A 17,324-nucleotide genomic window follows, 5' to 3' on the forward strand; every position below is an offset into this window, starting at 1 on the left:
GATCGGAATTTTGTGTGACCATATGTATGCAACACAAGTGTGAGCCAACATTCTGTCGGAAAAAAATTAAAGGTTTTCTTGTCGGAATTTCCGATAGTGTAACCCTAGCATAACAGTAACCCTAGCAATTACTTTTTTTTTTTTACAGTAAAAGTTTTCTTTTATTGACATACAAACAAGTAACAGAAAACAATGACAGTCGAAAGGTAAATGTGCACCTTCAGTCACAGATTGCAGTTATAAATTGGTCACAAAAATCAAGGTAAGTACGATGCAAGGGCCATAAAGTAGTACGGATGGGTGCAGTGGCGGTTCGTCCATAGAGGGCGCTGGAGCGCTGCCCCCTCTGGCTCTCACCGCCACTGAGTGAAATAACATAGATTAATGCATTGCACAAATCTATGTTATTTTCGCCGCTGCCGCTGTTATTCAGATGGTCGGCGCTCAATGTCCGGCCATCTGAATAACGCCAGCTGTTTGGCTGTACGGAAATGTCTATCAAAGCCAACGGCTCTGATAGGCTTTCCCAATACAGCCCTCGGGTCCCGGAAGCTTATTCTCGGAGCGCACAGACTGTACGCCCCTTGAATAAGATGACAGGCGTCTCAGCCAATCAGGTTGGCCGGTTCTGGCTACCTGTAACCTGATTGGCTGAGACGCCTGTCAGTCATCGAGGGCGGGAGAAGACATCGTGGGACATGGATGCCTGACTCAAGTAAAGGTAAGTTCCGGGCGGGGGGGGGGGGAGAACGCATTTTACAGGGCACAGTGGGGACAATTGGCACAGCGGCGACCATTAAAGGGCACAGTGGCTGCGTTTAATGGCATGGCACAGTGGTGACAATGGATGGCACAGTGGTGACAATGGATGGCACAGTGGCTGCGTTTAATGGCATGGCACAGTGGTGACAATGGATGGCACAGTGGCTGCGTTTAATGGCATGGCACAGTGGTGACAATGGATGGCACAGTGGCTGCGTTTAATGGCATGGCACAGTGGTGACAATGTATGGCACAGTGGTGACAATGGATGGCACAGTGGCTGTGTTTAATGGCACGGCACAGTGGTGACAATGTATGGCACAGTGGCTGCGTTTAATGGCATGGCACAGTGGTGACAATGGATGGCACAGTGACTGTGTTTAATGGCATGGCACAGTGGTGACAATGTATGGCACAGTGGCTGCGTTTAATGGCATGGCACAGTGGTGACAATGTATGGCACAGTGGTGACAATGGATGGCACAGTGGTGACAATGGATGGCACAGTGGCTGCGTTTAATGGCATGGCACAGTGGTGACAATGTATGGCACAGTGGCTGCGTTTAATGGCATGGCACAGTGGTGACAATGGATGGCACAGTGACTGCGTTTAATGGCATGGCACAGTGGTGCGAATTGATGGCACAGTGACTGCCTTTGATGGCATGGCACAGTGACTGCGTTTAATGGCATGGCACAGTGGTGCGAATTGATGGCACAGTGGCTGCATTTGATGGCATGTAACAGTGGCTGCGTTTGGGCACAGTGAGACTGCAATTTTTTTTTTCCTTTGCGCCCCCCCCAAAAATTTTCAGCACCAGCCGCCACTGGATGGGTGAGCAGAACCTAAACCCTAGCAATTACTTTACTTATATTACTGACAAAGCCATTGATCACCATGTCTGGGTTGCTGCTGACATGGGCATGAATAGCTTTAATGAAAAAAAAAATCATTCTTCACTGGCTCAGAATTGAAAATTAGATGTATCCACCAACTGAACCATGTGACCACAATGCCAGCACCAACATGGTCATCGCGTAGTTTTACTGAAAAGGGGCATGCAAAGTGCTGGAGTGCCCCATTAAAATGTTGCTATGGGGCTTTCTGGTTTGTAGATACACCCCTGATTCCTCCCACCGCTGTGCTTGTGAGGTCTGCTTGGGGAAGGTACAGGATACAGCCAAAAAAAGTCCAACCACTGAGTCAATAATGTAGGGCTATCTGAACAGTACATGTTAAACAAGCTCTCCAAATATAAATATAAATATCAATATCTCAAAATATTTAAGCCAAGTTGTATGTTTCATATTCTTGACTAAGGATTAGCCAATGTGAGTCAATTCAGTTCACGGAGCGTTTGTCTAACCCATCGTAAAGCTGGAACTTATGTGCAAATGTGAATCTGAATCCCTTTGAAGTCTATAAGACAGGGCAGCTTCCCTGGGCCCCATCATTGTTATGGGGCCCAAAGCAGCTGTCTCATACTTGCCAACTATCCCAGTTTAAATTCCCTTGTACCTTGAAGTTTTAGTCCTGTGCTGTGTCTACATATCTCAGTGCGAAGTTCTGTTATTAATGTCATGTACAGATGGCTCAGATGGCTGCAGACCCTGGGCCAGATTCATGAAGCACTTACACCGTTTTTTTGGTAGATGCACGGCGTAAGTGCAGATTTGCGCCGGCGGATCGCTGCGCCTTACCCAGAGAACCAGATTACGCCTCCAAATAGACTTCATCGCCTCGGTGTAACCTTTCCACGCCGGCGCGGCGTTGGCGCAGATTTACGCTGGTCGGATCTGGCGCGGCCATGGTTTTTGTGTTTTAACTACTTAAAGACCCGCGTATTGTAAATGTACGTCCTCTTTTTAAACATGGATATCTCAGTAACGGCAGCAGCTGCTGCCACAACTGAGATATCCATGTTTTCAGCGGGCGGCCGTGTAAACGATAACGGCGGTCTCCGCGGCAGATTCACCGCAAGATCGCCGTTATCGGTGGCGGGAGAGGGGCCCCCCCTCCCGCCGCTTTTCCGCGCCCTCCGCCGCTTACCGGAGCCATCGGTAGCGGCGGAGGAGATCGGATGTTGCCGCCTGGAGAGTGAGGACTTGAGTGAGGGCAAGATGGCCCCCACCCGTCCTCATAGCTCTGCTGGGCGGAAGTGACGTCAAAACGTCAGTCCCGCCCAGCCTCTTAAAGAGACAATTTTTTTTTTGTCATTTTTTTAAATGACAAATTTTCCTTTTTTTTTTTTTTTCTTGCATTTAAGCCTAAATATGAGATCTGAGGTCTTTTTGACCCCAGATCTCATATTTAAGAGGACCTGTCATGCTTTTTTCTATTACAAGGGATGTTTACATTCCTTGTAATAGGAATAAAAGTGATCATTTTTTTTTTTTTTATATTTTAGTGTAAAAAATAATAAAATCAATAAAAATGTAATAAGAAAACAAAAATTTTTTTTTTTTAAAGCGCCCTGTCCCGACGAGCTCGCGCGCAGAAGCGAACGCATACGCAAGTAGCGCCCGCATATGAAAACGGTGTTCAAATCACACAAGTGAGGTATCGCCGCGATCGTTAGAGCGAGAGCAATAATTATAGCCCTAGAGATACTCTGTAGCTCAAAAAATGCAACTTATAGAATTTTTTAAACGTCGCCTATCTAGATTTTTAAGGGTAAAAGTTTGACGCCATGCCACGAGCGGGCGCAATTTTAAAGCGTGACATGTTGGGTATCATTTTACTCGGCGTAACATTATCTTTCACAATATATAAAAAAATTGTGCCAAATTTATTGTTGTCTTATTTTTTAATTCAAAAAAGTGAATTTTTTCCAAAAAAAGTGCGCTTGTAAGACCGCTGCGCAAATACGGTGTGACAAAAAGTATTGCGATGACCGCCATTTTATTCTCTAGGGTGTTAGAAAAAAAAAATATATAATGTTTGGGGGTTTTAAGTAATTTTCTAGCAGAAAAAAACAGTTTTAGTCTTGCAAACACCAAATCTGAAAAACACCTAAGGTCTTTAAGTGGTTAAATATGCAAATGAGGTTTTTGGGCCGATTCATCAACTTAAGCTTGACCGGTGCAGGCTACTCCCGGTGAGCGAAGCTGAAATTTCCGGTGCAAAGTTACACCTCATAAAAGCAGGGGTAACTTTGCACCAAACTTGCAGAGGTCAGCTGGAGAGCAGCTAAAGCAGCAGCGTTACAAACGAACTGAGCAACAACACTTGCTGGACAACACATAGAGGCGGTCCCCATGTTGGGAGAGGCCCTCAATAATTACAGCCCTCTCCTCTGGGCTGAAATTGGTCATCCGCCCACCTGAGGATTCCTCATCAGCCATAACTGCCCCACCACAATGCAAACAACCTAGCTTATAAAAAAAAAAGCTTCAGTACATTTGCACCTGCAGGGCGGAAGTCTGGGCTGATTCATGGACTGGGCTTTGGTAGTGGGTCGGCGTAGCTCAGGGATCACGCCGGGGCGCATTTCTGAGCATGTGCAGATTGGGGCATTTACCCCTGGCTGTCACTGAGCATGTGCGGTCTAATATGCGCCCCGGCGTGACCCCTGCGCCACGGTCGGCACTTCATTAGCATAGGGTGACTCCCAGTTGGCCTTACCCGCCTTACGCCGTCTAAAATCCGCCCCGCTGGGGCATCGTAGACAAAAAAAGTTTCTTGAATCACCTAACTGCCTCTCCGCGCTGGACCGCTGTAGTCTAAAAATGATGCACCACGCCGGTGCAAATCTGCACCATTGTTCATGAATCTGGCCCCCTGTGTTTACATGTAAATAACCTTCATTAATATGTAAATAGCGGCAGCATTAATATGCAAATAGCCAATGACCAGCAACATTGATATGTAAATAGAGGCAGCATTAATATATATATCATGCCCCCCCCCCCGAGGTCCTATCCACCATCACTTCTGCTAAATGCTGCCCACTGGGGAGCATGCTTGAAAGTCCTGCCTACAACTGTGGTCATTAACCACTTAAGCTCCGGACCAATACGCTGTCTAAAGACCAGAGGTGTTTTTACAATTTGGCAATGCGCTGCTTTAACTGGTAATTGCGCGGTCATGCAATGTTGTACCGAAACGAAACTTGCGTCCTTTTCTTCCCACAAATAGAGCTTTATTTTGATGGTATTTGATCGCCTCTGCGATTTTTATTTTTTGCGATATAAACGCAAAAAGACCGTAAATTTTGAAAAAAAATGATTTTTCTTATAACAAAAAGTAAAAAAAATCGAATAAACTAAATTTTAGTCAAACATTTAGGCCAAAATGTATTCAGCCACATGTCTTTAGTAAAAAAAATCGCAATAAGCGTATATTTATTGGTTTTCGCAAAAGTTATAGCGTCTACAAACTAGGGTACATTTTCTGGAATTTACACAGCTTTTATTTTATGACTGCCTATCTCATTTCTTGAGGTGCTAAAATGGCAAGGCAGTACAAAACCCCCCCAAATGACCCCATTTTGGAAAGTAGACACCCCAAGGAAACTGCTGAGAGGCATGTTGAGTCCATTGAATATTTAATTTTTTTGTCCCAAGTGATTGAATAATGACGAAAAAAAAAAAAAAAAAAATGTTTACAAAAAGTTGTCACTAAATGATATATTTCTCACACATGCCATGGTTATATGTGGAATTGCACCCCAAAATACATTCTGCTGCTTCTCCTGAGTACGGGGATACCACATGTGTGGGACTTTTTGGGAGCCTAGCCGCATACGGGGCCCCAAAACCCAAGCACCGCCTTCAGCATTTCTAAGGGCACAAATTTTTGATTTCACTCCTCACTACCTATCAAGGTTTCGAAGGCCATAAAATGCCAAAATAGCAAAAAAAAAAACCAAATGACCCCATTTTGGAAAGTAGACACCCTAAGCTATTTGCTGAGAGGCATGTCGAGTCCATGGAATATTTTATATTTTGACACAAGTTGCGGGAATATGACAAACTGATTTTTTTTTGCACAAAGTTGTCACTAAATGATATATTGCTCACACATGCCATAGTTATATGTGAATTGCACCCCAAAAGACATTCTGCTGCTTCTCCCGAGTACGGGGATACCACATATGTGGGACTTTTTGTGAGCCTAGCCACGTACGGGGCCCCGAAAACAAAGCACCGCCTTCAAGATTTCTAAGGGCATACATTTTTGATTTCACTCCTCACTACCTATCACTATCTATCACAGTTTTGAAGGCCATAAAATGCCAAGATGTCACACAACCCCCCCAAATGACCCCATTTTGGAAAGAAGACACCCCAAGCTATTTGCTGAGAGGCATGTTGAGTCCATGGAATATTTAATTTTATGGCCCCAAGTGATTGAATAATGACCAAAAAAAAAAAAAAAAAATTTTTTACAAAACGTTGTCACTAAATGATATATTTCTCACATATGCCATGGGCATATGTGGAATTGCACCCCAAAATACATTCTGCTGCTTCTCCTGAGTACGGGGATACCACATGTGTGGGACTTTTTGGGAGCCTAGCCGCGTACGGGACCCCGAAAACCAATCACCGCCTTCAGGATTTCTAAGGGCATAAATTTTTGATTTCACTCCTCACTACCTATCACAGTTTCGAAGGCAATAAAATGCCAAAACAGCACAAAACCCCCCCAAATGACCCCATTTTGGAAAGTAGACACCCCAAGCTATTTGCTGAGAGGCATGTTGAGTCCATGGAATATTTAATTTTTTTGCCCCAAGTCACTGAATAATGACCAAAAAAAAAAAAATACAAAACGTTGTCACTAAATGATATATTTCTCACACATGCCACGGTTATAGGTGGAATTGCACCCCAAAATACATTCTGCTGCTTCTCCTGAGTACGGGGATACCACATGTGTGGGACTTTTTGGGAGCCTAGCCGCATACGGGACCCCGAAAACCAATCACCGCCTTCAGGATTTCTAAGGGCATAAATTTTTGATTTCACTCCTCACTACCTATCACAGTTTCGAAGGCAATAAAATGCCAAAACAGCACAAAACCCCCCCAAATGACCCCATTTTGGAAAGTAGACACCCCAAGCTATTTGCTGAGAGGCATGTTGAGTCCATGGAATATTTAATTTTTTTGCCCCAAGTCACTGAATAATGACCAAAAAAAAAAAAATACAAAACGTTGTCACTAAATGATATATTTCTCACACATGCCACGGTTATATGTGGAATTGCACCCCAAAATACATTCTGCTGCTTCTCCTGAGTACGGGGATACCACATGTGTGGGACTTTTTGGGAGCCTAGCCGCGTACGGGGCCCCGAAAACCAAGCACTGCCTTCAAGATTTGTGTGAGTGAAATCAAAAATTTATGTCCTTAGAAATCTTGAAGGCGGTGCTTGGTTTTCGGGGTCTCATACGCGGCTAGGCTCCCAAAAAGTCCCACACATGTGGTATCCCCGTACTCAGGAGAAGTAGCAGAATGTATTTTGGGGTGCAATTCCACATATAACCATGGCATGTGTGAGAAATATATCATTTAGTGACAATGTTTTGTACATTTTTTTATTTTAATTTTTTTTGGTCATGATTCAATCACTTGGGGCAAAAAAATTAAATATTCCATGGACTCAACATGCCTCTCAGCAAATAGCTTGGGGTGTCTACTTTCCAAAATGGGGTCATTTGGGGGTTTTTTGTGCTATTTTGGCATTTTATGGCCTTCGAAACTGTGATAGGTAGTGAGGAGTGAAATCAAAAATTTGCGCCCTTAGAAATGCTGAAGGCGGTGCTTGGTTTTCGGGGTCCCGTACGCGGCTAGGCTCCCAAAAAGTCCCAAACATGTGGTATCCCCGTACTCAGGAGAAGCAGCAGAATGTATTTTAGGGTGCAACTCCACATATAACCATGGCATGTGTGAGCAATATATCATTTAGTGACACATTTTTCTTTTTTTTTTTTTTTTTTCTCATTATTCAATCACTTTGGACAAAAAAAAAAAAAATCAATGGACTCAACATGCCTCTCAGCAGTTTCCTTGGGGTGTCTTCTTTCCAAAATGGGGTCATTTGGGTTTTTTTTGTGCTATTTTGGCATTTTATGGCCTTCGAAACTGTGATAGGTAGTGAGGAGTGAAATCAAAAATTTACACCCTTAGAAAGCCTGAAGGCGGTGATTGGTTTTTGGGGTCCCGTACGCGGCTAGGCTCCCAAAAAGTCTCACACATGTGGTATCCCCGTACTCAGGAGAAGCAGCAGAATGCATTTTGGGGTGTAATTCCACATATGCCCATGGCATGTTTGAGCAATATATCATTTAGTGACAACTTTGCGCAAAAAAAAATATATATATATATATATATTTATATTTCCCGCAACTTGGGTCAAAATCTAAAATATTCCATGGACTTAAGATGCCTCTCAGCAAATAGCTTGGGGTGTCTACTTTCCAAAATGGGGTCATTTGGGGGGGTTTTCAATTGTCCTGGCATTTTATGCACAACAATTAGAAGCTTATGTCACACATCACCCACTCTTCTAACCACTTGAAGAAAAAGCCCTTTCTGACACTGTTTGTTTACATAAAAACATATAATTTTTTTGCAAGAAAGTAAAGTTGAACCCCCAAACATTATATATTTTTTTAAAGCAAAGGCCCTACAGATTAAAATGGTAGGTGTTGCAAAAAAAATTTCCACACAGTATTTGCGCAGCGTTTTTTCAAACGCATTTTTTGGGGAAAAAATACACTTTTTTTTATTTTAAAGCACTAAAACACACTATATTGCCCAAATTATTGATGAAATAAAAATTATGATCTTAGGCCGAGTACATGGATACCAAACACGACATACTTTAAAATTGCGCACAAACGCGCAGTGGCGACAAACTACATACATTTTTAAAAGCCTTTAAAAGCCTTTACAGGTTACCACATTAGATTTACAGAGTAGGTCTACTGCTAAAATGACTGCCCTCGATCTGCCCTTCGCGGTGATACCTCACATGCATGGTGCAATTGCTGTTTACATATGACTCCAGACCGACGCTTGCGTTCGTCTTTGCGCAAGAGCAGGGGGGGACAGGGATGCTTTTTTTTATTTTTTTATTTTTTTATATATTTATTTCGCTTTTTTTATTTTATTTGTTAACTGTTCCTTCCATTTATTTATTTTTTTACCATTTTTATTGTTATCTCAGGGAATGTAAATATCCCTTATGATAGCAATAGTTAGTGACAGGTACTCTTTTTTTTTTTTAAATGGGGTCTATTAGACCCTAGATCTTTCCTCTGCCCTCAAAGCATCTGACCACACCAAGATCGGTGTGATAAAATGCTTTCCCATATTCTCAATGGCGCCGTTTATATCTGGGGGGGGGGACATTCCCTCCCACTGAATGTAAAAGCAGTCTAGAGGCTAATTAGCCGCTAGGACTGCTTTTACATGAAAGCCGACCGCTGGCTGAAAAGAATGATACCAAGATGATGCCTAAACCCGCAGGCATCATTCTGGTATAACCATTCAAAGTCCTGCAACATACCAGTACGTTGATGGTTCTTGTTGGACATGTATTGTAATCTTTTTTTTTTTCATGCAGTCTGTTGGCTGAACAAAAAAAAGATTGATCGGTGGGTATGCCCACCATTAGAATACCTCCCTTCATCCACCCACTTCTAATGATGGGCATACATGCACCATTTATATATGCCGAAGCATGGGGGCATCCTCCCGCAAAAAAGTTATGCCGCGTACGGTCGGACTTTTCTATGCCGCGTACACACGGTCGGACTTTTCTATGCCGTGTACACATGGTCAGACTTTTCCACAGGAAAGCCTCCGTAGGAATGTCAACCGTATGTACGCGGCATTAGGAGCAAAATCGCTCCTCCGCCCCTAATGCCCCCATGCTCCGGCATATATGCTCTTTTTTGAACTGTAGTGGTGAAATCACCTCCTACAGCATTGGAGTCGCGGCTTTATATATCGTGGGAGCAAACGCTGTTGCTGTCACGCTAAATAAATCCGCACTGCAACTGAATGGCGTACCTGCTAAGCAAATGATGGTTAACATTAAAACAAAGTAACATTCCAGTATAACAGTAAGATCATACCATACCTGCAAAGCAAATACCTATAAAAAAACATAGTAAAAAATAAAACATTTTTTAACGCAACCTGTGCCTAAAATATATATATATGCCAAAGCATGGGGGCATCCTCCCGCAAAAAAGTTATGCCGCGTACGGTCGGACTTTTCTATGCCGCGTACACACGGTCGGACTTTTCTATGCCGTGTACACATGGTCAGACTTTTCCACGGGAAAGCCTCCGTAGGAATGTCAACCGTATGTACGCGGCATTAGGAGCAAAATCGCTCCTCCGCCCCTGCTGCCCGCATGCTTCGGCATATATGCTCTTTTTTTTAACTGTGGTGGTGAAATCACCTCCTACAGCACTGGAGTCGCGGCTTTATATATCGTGGGAGCAAACGCTGTTGCTGTCAAGATAAATAAGTCCGCGCAACAGCTGAATGGCGTACCTGAAAACAGTAAAATAAATTACATACCTGAAAAGCAAGCATGAAAAAACATAACAACAATAAAACTTTGCAGAATAGAATACAGTAAAAAAGAGCAGAACAATAGAGAGAGAATAGAGAGGGAGAGAACAATAAAACGACAACTATTTTTGGTTTTTTTATTTTATATTTTTTTGTGTGTTTTTATTTTTTACTTTTTTTTTTTTTTTTTTACACTTTTTTTTGTAACTGTGAACTGTAACTTCAACTTTTCGGTTCCAGGTTTGGGTCTCTCAAAATGCGATGGCATCTTGGGAGACCCTGTGTGAGTGTGCCTAGCCTGTGAAATGTTTCACCCTACACTAATAATTAACGTGTGTGTGGAAGCGTTCAAAACATTCACCAATACAAAGACCAGGATTGCCAGGACATTTGGGACAAAAATAACGGGTGTCACGCCTAAATCCGCGCTTGGTACAGACACGACATTTTCTTTGGGGGGCTCGTTGGGTAGGGGTACTCGGGAGGACATAAGAAAAATGCCTCTCATGCAGTCGGCTTACTGCATTTGGTAGGAGATGGTGAGGTACAATACCGCCTGGATACAGGAGTTCTGTGATGATATCCCTCTGGAATTGAAGGAAGGATTCATTCCGTCCTGAAGCTCTGTATACGACATGAGCATTCAGTAGAGCCAATTGAAATAAATGTAGAGACACTTTTTTGTACCAGCGTCTCGTCTTACGGGCAATATGATACGGCGCCATCAACTGGTCGTTGAGGTCCACCCCTCCCATATTAAGGTTATATTCGTGGACACAGAGGGGTTTCTCCACAACACCAGTCGCCGTACGAATTTGGACTGTCGTGTCTGCGTGAAGGGTGGTAAGAACGAAAACATTCCTATTGTCCCGCCACTTCACAGCGAGCAAATTTTTACATCTGCAGCAGGCTCTCGCCCCCGGCCTAACACGGGCATCTACAAGCCGCTGGGGGAAGCCCCGGCGATTAGGTCGCACGGTGCCACATGCTCCAATCTGTTGATCAAATAAGTGGCTAAAAAGTGGCACGCTGCTGTAAAAATTGTCCACATACAAATGGTACCCCTTTCCGAATAAGGGTGACACCAAGTCCCAAACAATCTTGCCAGCGCTCCCCATGTAATCTGGGCATCCTTCCGGCTCTACCTGACTATCTTTTCCCTAGTAAACCCTAAAGCTCCATGTGTAGCCTGTGGCCCTGTCACAGAGCTTATAGAGCTTGACCCCGTATCTGGCACGCTTGCTGGGAAGGTACTGTTTGAAAGACAAACGGCCAGCAAATTTAATCAGGGACTCATCAACGCATACAACCTGCTGGGGATTAAACAAGGCTGCAAAACGTTCGTTGAAATGGTTTACGAGGGGCCGAATTTTGTAGAGCCGGTCAAATTCAGGGTCTCCACGTGGACGACAAAGTGCATTGTCACTGAAATGCAGGAACCGCAGGATCGCCTCGTATCGTCTCCTGGCCATGTGAGCAGAGAAAATGTACATATGGTCAATGGGATGTGTGGACCAATACATCCGCAATGACGGAAATTTGTGTATGCCCATGTTGAGGGTAAGGCCCAGAAAGGTCTTAAATTCGGAAACCTCGAGAGGTTTCCATTCTTTGGCAAGGCGAGACTGGGGGTTAGCGGCGATGTAAGTACCAGCATATAAATTGGTCTGGTCCACAATAGATCTATAGAGATCTTCCGTGAAATACAGCGAATAAAAATCAAGTGACATAAAGTTCGCTGTATCCACCTGAATACCGGGTTGGCCAGTGAATGGGGGAAGTACAGGTGCTGTAGAAGTGGTGGGGACCCAATCAGGATAGGCAAATTCTACAGGAAGGGCACTATGGGCACGACGGGCCTGTCTCTGTCTTTTTCTTGGTGGCAGCGGGACACTACTTGTGCTTGCCACATCGCCAGCTTCAACTGCACTTATGGGACTCGCCACGTCACCAAGTGTTACTGCAGTGCTGGATAAACGACCAGGGTGTACTAGGCCGCTGGTGCTTGCCAATTCACCAGAAGGAATAGCGGCGCTAGTACTGGATCTCTGCTCCATACGAGGGTCCTGCGGTTCTTGCTGCTCAACAACATCAGAATGGGATCGGGTACGCCTGGCCTTAGCAGGGACCTCAACTTCGTCGTGCGAGCTATCTGACATGGAGCCGCTGTCGTAAATGGGTTCATATTCTGAGCCAGAATCTGTCAGATGCGTGACCTCCTCCTCTTCACTATCTGACATGCACATGAACTCCAAGGCCTGCTTATCATTGTACCTTCGGTTTGCCATTTTGGACTCTAAATTTAGTGGTACAATGGTAAGGATTCACAGGTAAAAAAAGCACCTGACTATAGAAAAGCAAATGTAGAAAACGCTTCAAAAAAAACTGTAAGCGATCGCAGGGATCAGGCCTGTCTCTGCGAACGCTGCAGTTATGTGTCTTGTGTTTTGTAAGTGACAGTGATCGATCGATACTGCACTTGGGTGGGTTGGGCTGGGCAGAGGGGGAAAACGCAGGTGCTAGCGGGTATCTGGGCTGATTCCGCTAACAATGCGTTTTTGGGTACCCTAAACTGCTGGGTACGCTAGTATAGATCTGATCAGATCAGGTATCGATCCGTTCAGATCCTATACCACTAAGGGGGGTGTATGCTTAGCGAGTGGGTGTAAGCGGTACTGGCTCTAACCTAACGCTGCCTGGGGTGACGCAGACCCTGACTGGCGCTAAAATTAAATTTATATCACCCGCCGGGTGATCAGGGGGTTAAACCTATTGGGTTATATACGGCGGGTGCTCTGATGCTATAAACAGCAAACTAACCAACCAGCGTCAACCGTAACACTTATACGGTGATCACTGGTGAAAGGGTTAACTAGGGGGCAATCAGGGGGTTAAAACCTTTATTCGGTAATATATGGGGGTACCTAACGCTTTCTAAAAACCTGGTGGCGAACCTAAAATAACTAAATAACTAACTGGCTAACCACGTCACCAGTGACACTTATACAGTGATCAGTGGTGAAAGGGTTAACTCTAGGGGCAATCAGGGGTTAAAACCTTTATTTATGGGGGTACCTAACGCTATATAAACCTGGCGGCGAACCTCAAAAAAAACTAACTGCCTAGCGGCAACAGTGACACTAATACAGCGATCAGAAACCGATCGCTTAGTGACACTGGCAATAGGGGTGAAAGGGTTAACTCTAGGGGCAATCAGGGGTTAAAACCTTTATTTATGGGGGTACCTAACGCTATATAAACCTGGCGGCGAACCTCAAAAAAAACTAACTGCCTAGCGGCAACAGTGACACTAATACAGCGATCAGAAACCGATCGCTTAGTGACACTGGCAATAGGGGTGAAAGGGTTAACTCTAGGGGCAATCAGGGGTTAAAACCTTTATTTATGGGGGTACCTAACGCTATATAAACCTGGCGGCGAACCTCAAAAAAAACTAACTGCCTAGCGGCAACAGTGACACTAATGCAGCGATCAGAAACCGATCGCTTAGTGACACTGGCAATAGGGGTGAAAGGGTTAACTTTAGGGGCAATCAGGGGTTAAACCTTTATTGGGGGGGGGGTAGGGGGCTACCCTGGACCTAAAGGGGCCTAAACCTAACTGCCCTGACACTTTTTTCTGTCACACTGACACTAAAAGCAGTGATCAGAAAATAAATGATCACTGCAATCAGTGACACTGTGACAGGGGGTGATCTGGGGGTGCTGGGGGGGTGATCGGGGGGGGTTATGTGCCTATGTGTGCTGTGTCAGTGTGCTGTTGGTGCAACTCACAGTACTGACGTCTTCTCTCCTCTGGAATCAAACGAAAAGACCGCCAGAGGGGAGAAAACGTCACTTCCTCCCTGCCTGTGTTTACAGTTACACAGGCAGGGAGGGCTCTGCTGCAATCCGATTCGCCGAGGGAGATCGAGAGGGGACGGCTGGAAACCAATAGCCGCCCCCTCCTCCCGGACCTCCCGTACACCGTTCCCGGCCGCCGCATGTACCGGAGGGGGTCCCGATCGGACCCCCGAACCGAGGTAAGGCGGGGACGTACCTATACGCCCATGTGCCTGTACGTGCCATATTGTGGACGTATATGTACATGCGGTGGTCGGGAACTGGTTAAACTTGACATCAGCCTGTTCTGCAAAAGTAAGCAAATTGGAGGTGTAACCCTTTTTCAAAATAACATGGTGCCACAGCACCCTGAATTTTGGTGCATGTGAATACACACATCTCAGTAGATGTGTGAGGGTGTCATTAACAATTAATGCCACTGCTGTGTATCTGCTAAAAGACAGCACGTTTCTGTGGTGTCAGGAAAGCGAATTTGCATGCGTTCCAGACACACACAAATGTGAGCACAGGCTAAATGTCTCAGTTACATTGTTGGTCAGTGTAAATCATCTCATTACATTGAGGCTTGGTGTACATTCCTTTCATTCACACTAGTGGTCAGTGTGAAGGCCCCCTTACATTGGTGACCAGTGTAAATCCCTCCTTACATTGGTGGTCAGTGTAAATTGTCTCATTACATTGGGGCTTGGTGTACAATCCATTCATTCACACTAGTGGCCAGTGTGAAGGTCCCCCGTACATTGGTGGTCAGTGTAAATCCCCTATAACATTGGTGGTCGATGCAGAAGTGTCAACTTACATTGGTGGTCAGTAGTGTTGCTCACGAATATTCGTATTGCGAATATTCGGCTCGAATATGGCATATTCGAGTATTCGCGATATATTTCGAATTTCGCGGTGAATATTCGCAATTCCGAATATTCGCATTTTTTCAATTTTATTTTTAAAACAGATCACATCCTATCGACGTCTAAAAGCATTGCTGGTATGATTAGAGACCCTGGGCCGAGTAGCTAAGCTGAGGCGATCCTTTTATGTTGCCGAATATAAAAAAAAAAAAAATTGCGAATTTTCGCTAATGCGAATGCGAAAATTATTGCGAATTTTCGATAACTGTGGTAGGAGAACTCTGATTGTCTCTGATGCAAAAGGGGGGGCTTTGTGTATGTTTCTGTTATGAATATTTGTATGTTTGATATTATTTTTTTTTGTAAGAAGGAAAAAATTGCGCATACCTTAACCACTTCCCTACCGGCCCATAGTAAAATGACGTCCACAAAGAACTTCTGCCGTTCAGAGTGGACGTCATGTGACGTCCTGGGCTTTCCGGGTGGTTATCTGAATGATGCCTGCAGCTAGAGGCATCATTCAGATATCCTTCTAAACTGCCGGCGATTCTGCACAACGTAAGAACGATCATAGCGGCGGTTCCGCCGCTAGATCGTTCTTACAGGCGGCGGGAGGGGACATCCCCCCCCTCCCGCCGCCATCCGGTGCTTCTCCGGGCTCTCCCGTGCCATCGGGGGCCCGGAGAACGAATCGTCCGGCGCTCGCAGGAAGCATAGAGATGACTGGTGACCAGATGGTCACCAGTCATCTCTATGACCGTCGGAGGACCCGGGCGCGATGTGATGACGTCACGCCCGGGTCCCCGTAAGTAAACAAAGCCGCAATTGCGGCTGCTAAGCAACCACAAGCATGAGATCGGTGAATTTTTTTTCACCGATTTCATGCTTTCCAGCCTGGAGGAGAGATGTGGGGTCTTATTGACCCCGCATCTCTCCATAAAGAGTACCTGTCACACACATTGCTATTACAAGGGATGTTTACATTCCTTGTAATAGGAATAAAAGTGATAAAAAAAAAAAAAAAAAAAAAAAGTGTAAAAAAAGAAATAAATATATATAAAAAAAAAGAAATAAAAATGAATTTTTTTAACGCCCCTGTCCCCGGTAGCTTGCGCGCAGAAGCGAACGCACACGCAAGTCCCGCCGACATATGTAAACGCCGTTTAAACCACATATGTGAGGTATCGCCGCGTGCGTTAGAGTGCCAGCAACAATTCTAGCACTAGATCTCCTCTGTAAATCTAAACTGGTAACCTGTAAAAAATTTCAAATCGTTGCCTATGGAGATTTTTAAGTACCGAAGTTTGGCGCCATTCCATGAGTGTGCGCAATTTTAAAGCGTGACATGTTAGGTATCTATTTTCCCTCCACTCTAATCAGCACATGATCATCAGAAAGGGGTGAAGATAATGAAAATAAATACACCCCCCCCCCCCCAACCTAGTAGGAGTAGCAGAGGTGTGTAATTCAGATTTTTTTTTTTATTCTGCACTGACTGTCTTTGAAATTGCTCCAGCCCCTGTTCAAATCCAACCTGGGGACAAAACCAGGGACAGACTTGATCCGGGGACAGTGTCCTCAATCCGGGGACTGTCCCCTGATTACAGGGATGTCTGGTCACCCAAAGGTACACTGCAAATAAATAAATAGAAGTCACTTTATAGAGGTTTCCTGTCCATTCACAAACACAGTTTACAATGCTTTAATAATGAATTAACACAGGAGCGATCGGTACATGACATGTTTACCAGCATCCCCCCCCCCCCCATCCTGATAATGGTCTCAAAGGAGTTAAAGGTGGCGAGATATAAAAGCCAGCTTTTCAAATATGTCTCTTCACATTTAACTCCTTATATATTGCTTCTTATTGAGGCATGCTTACTCTTAAATTGTATATTCCTGGTGAGTTATTCTGGCACACATGGAAGGTGGATTTTTACACAGCTGGGTTTTGTTTTGTCCTGGAGTACCTTGGATAGACTGTTCTTGAAAAAGTGTTTTTACTGTGGTGGATTAATTTTTCATTTCTAATTAATGCAGATTCTATAAATGGACACTTTTTTGAAGATTGGACTTTATTCATAAACTCTGGAATAGGGGAAATTCTCCTCTCTACTTGGAGGTCATATTGATGGATGCTAGCCTGTTAGGTTGGAGATGGATCTTGTCTCTTTCTCTCAGTCAGAAGGACGTTGTTAACAAAGGAAGCTTGCCTCCCAATCAACATTCTGGAGCTCAGAGTGATTCAACTTAAGGCTGGACCTCTCAGCTACAGGATCATTCAATCAGTATTCAGTCAGTGTCAGGAAT

This window comes from Rana temporaria, chromosome 3 (genome assembly GCF_905171775.1).
Source record: "Rana temporaria chromosome 3, aRanTem1.1, whole genome shotgun sequence".
In the NCBI taxonomy this organism is placed as follows: domain Eukaryota; kingdom Metazoa; phylum Chordata; class Amphibia; order Anura; family Ranidae; genus Rana; species Rana temporaria.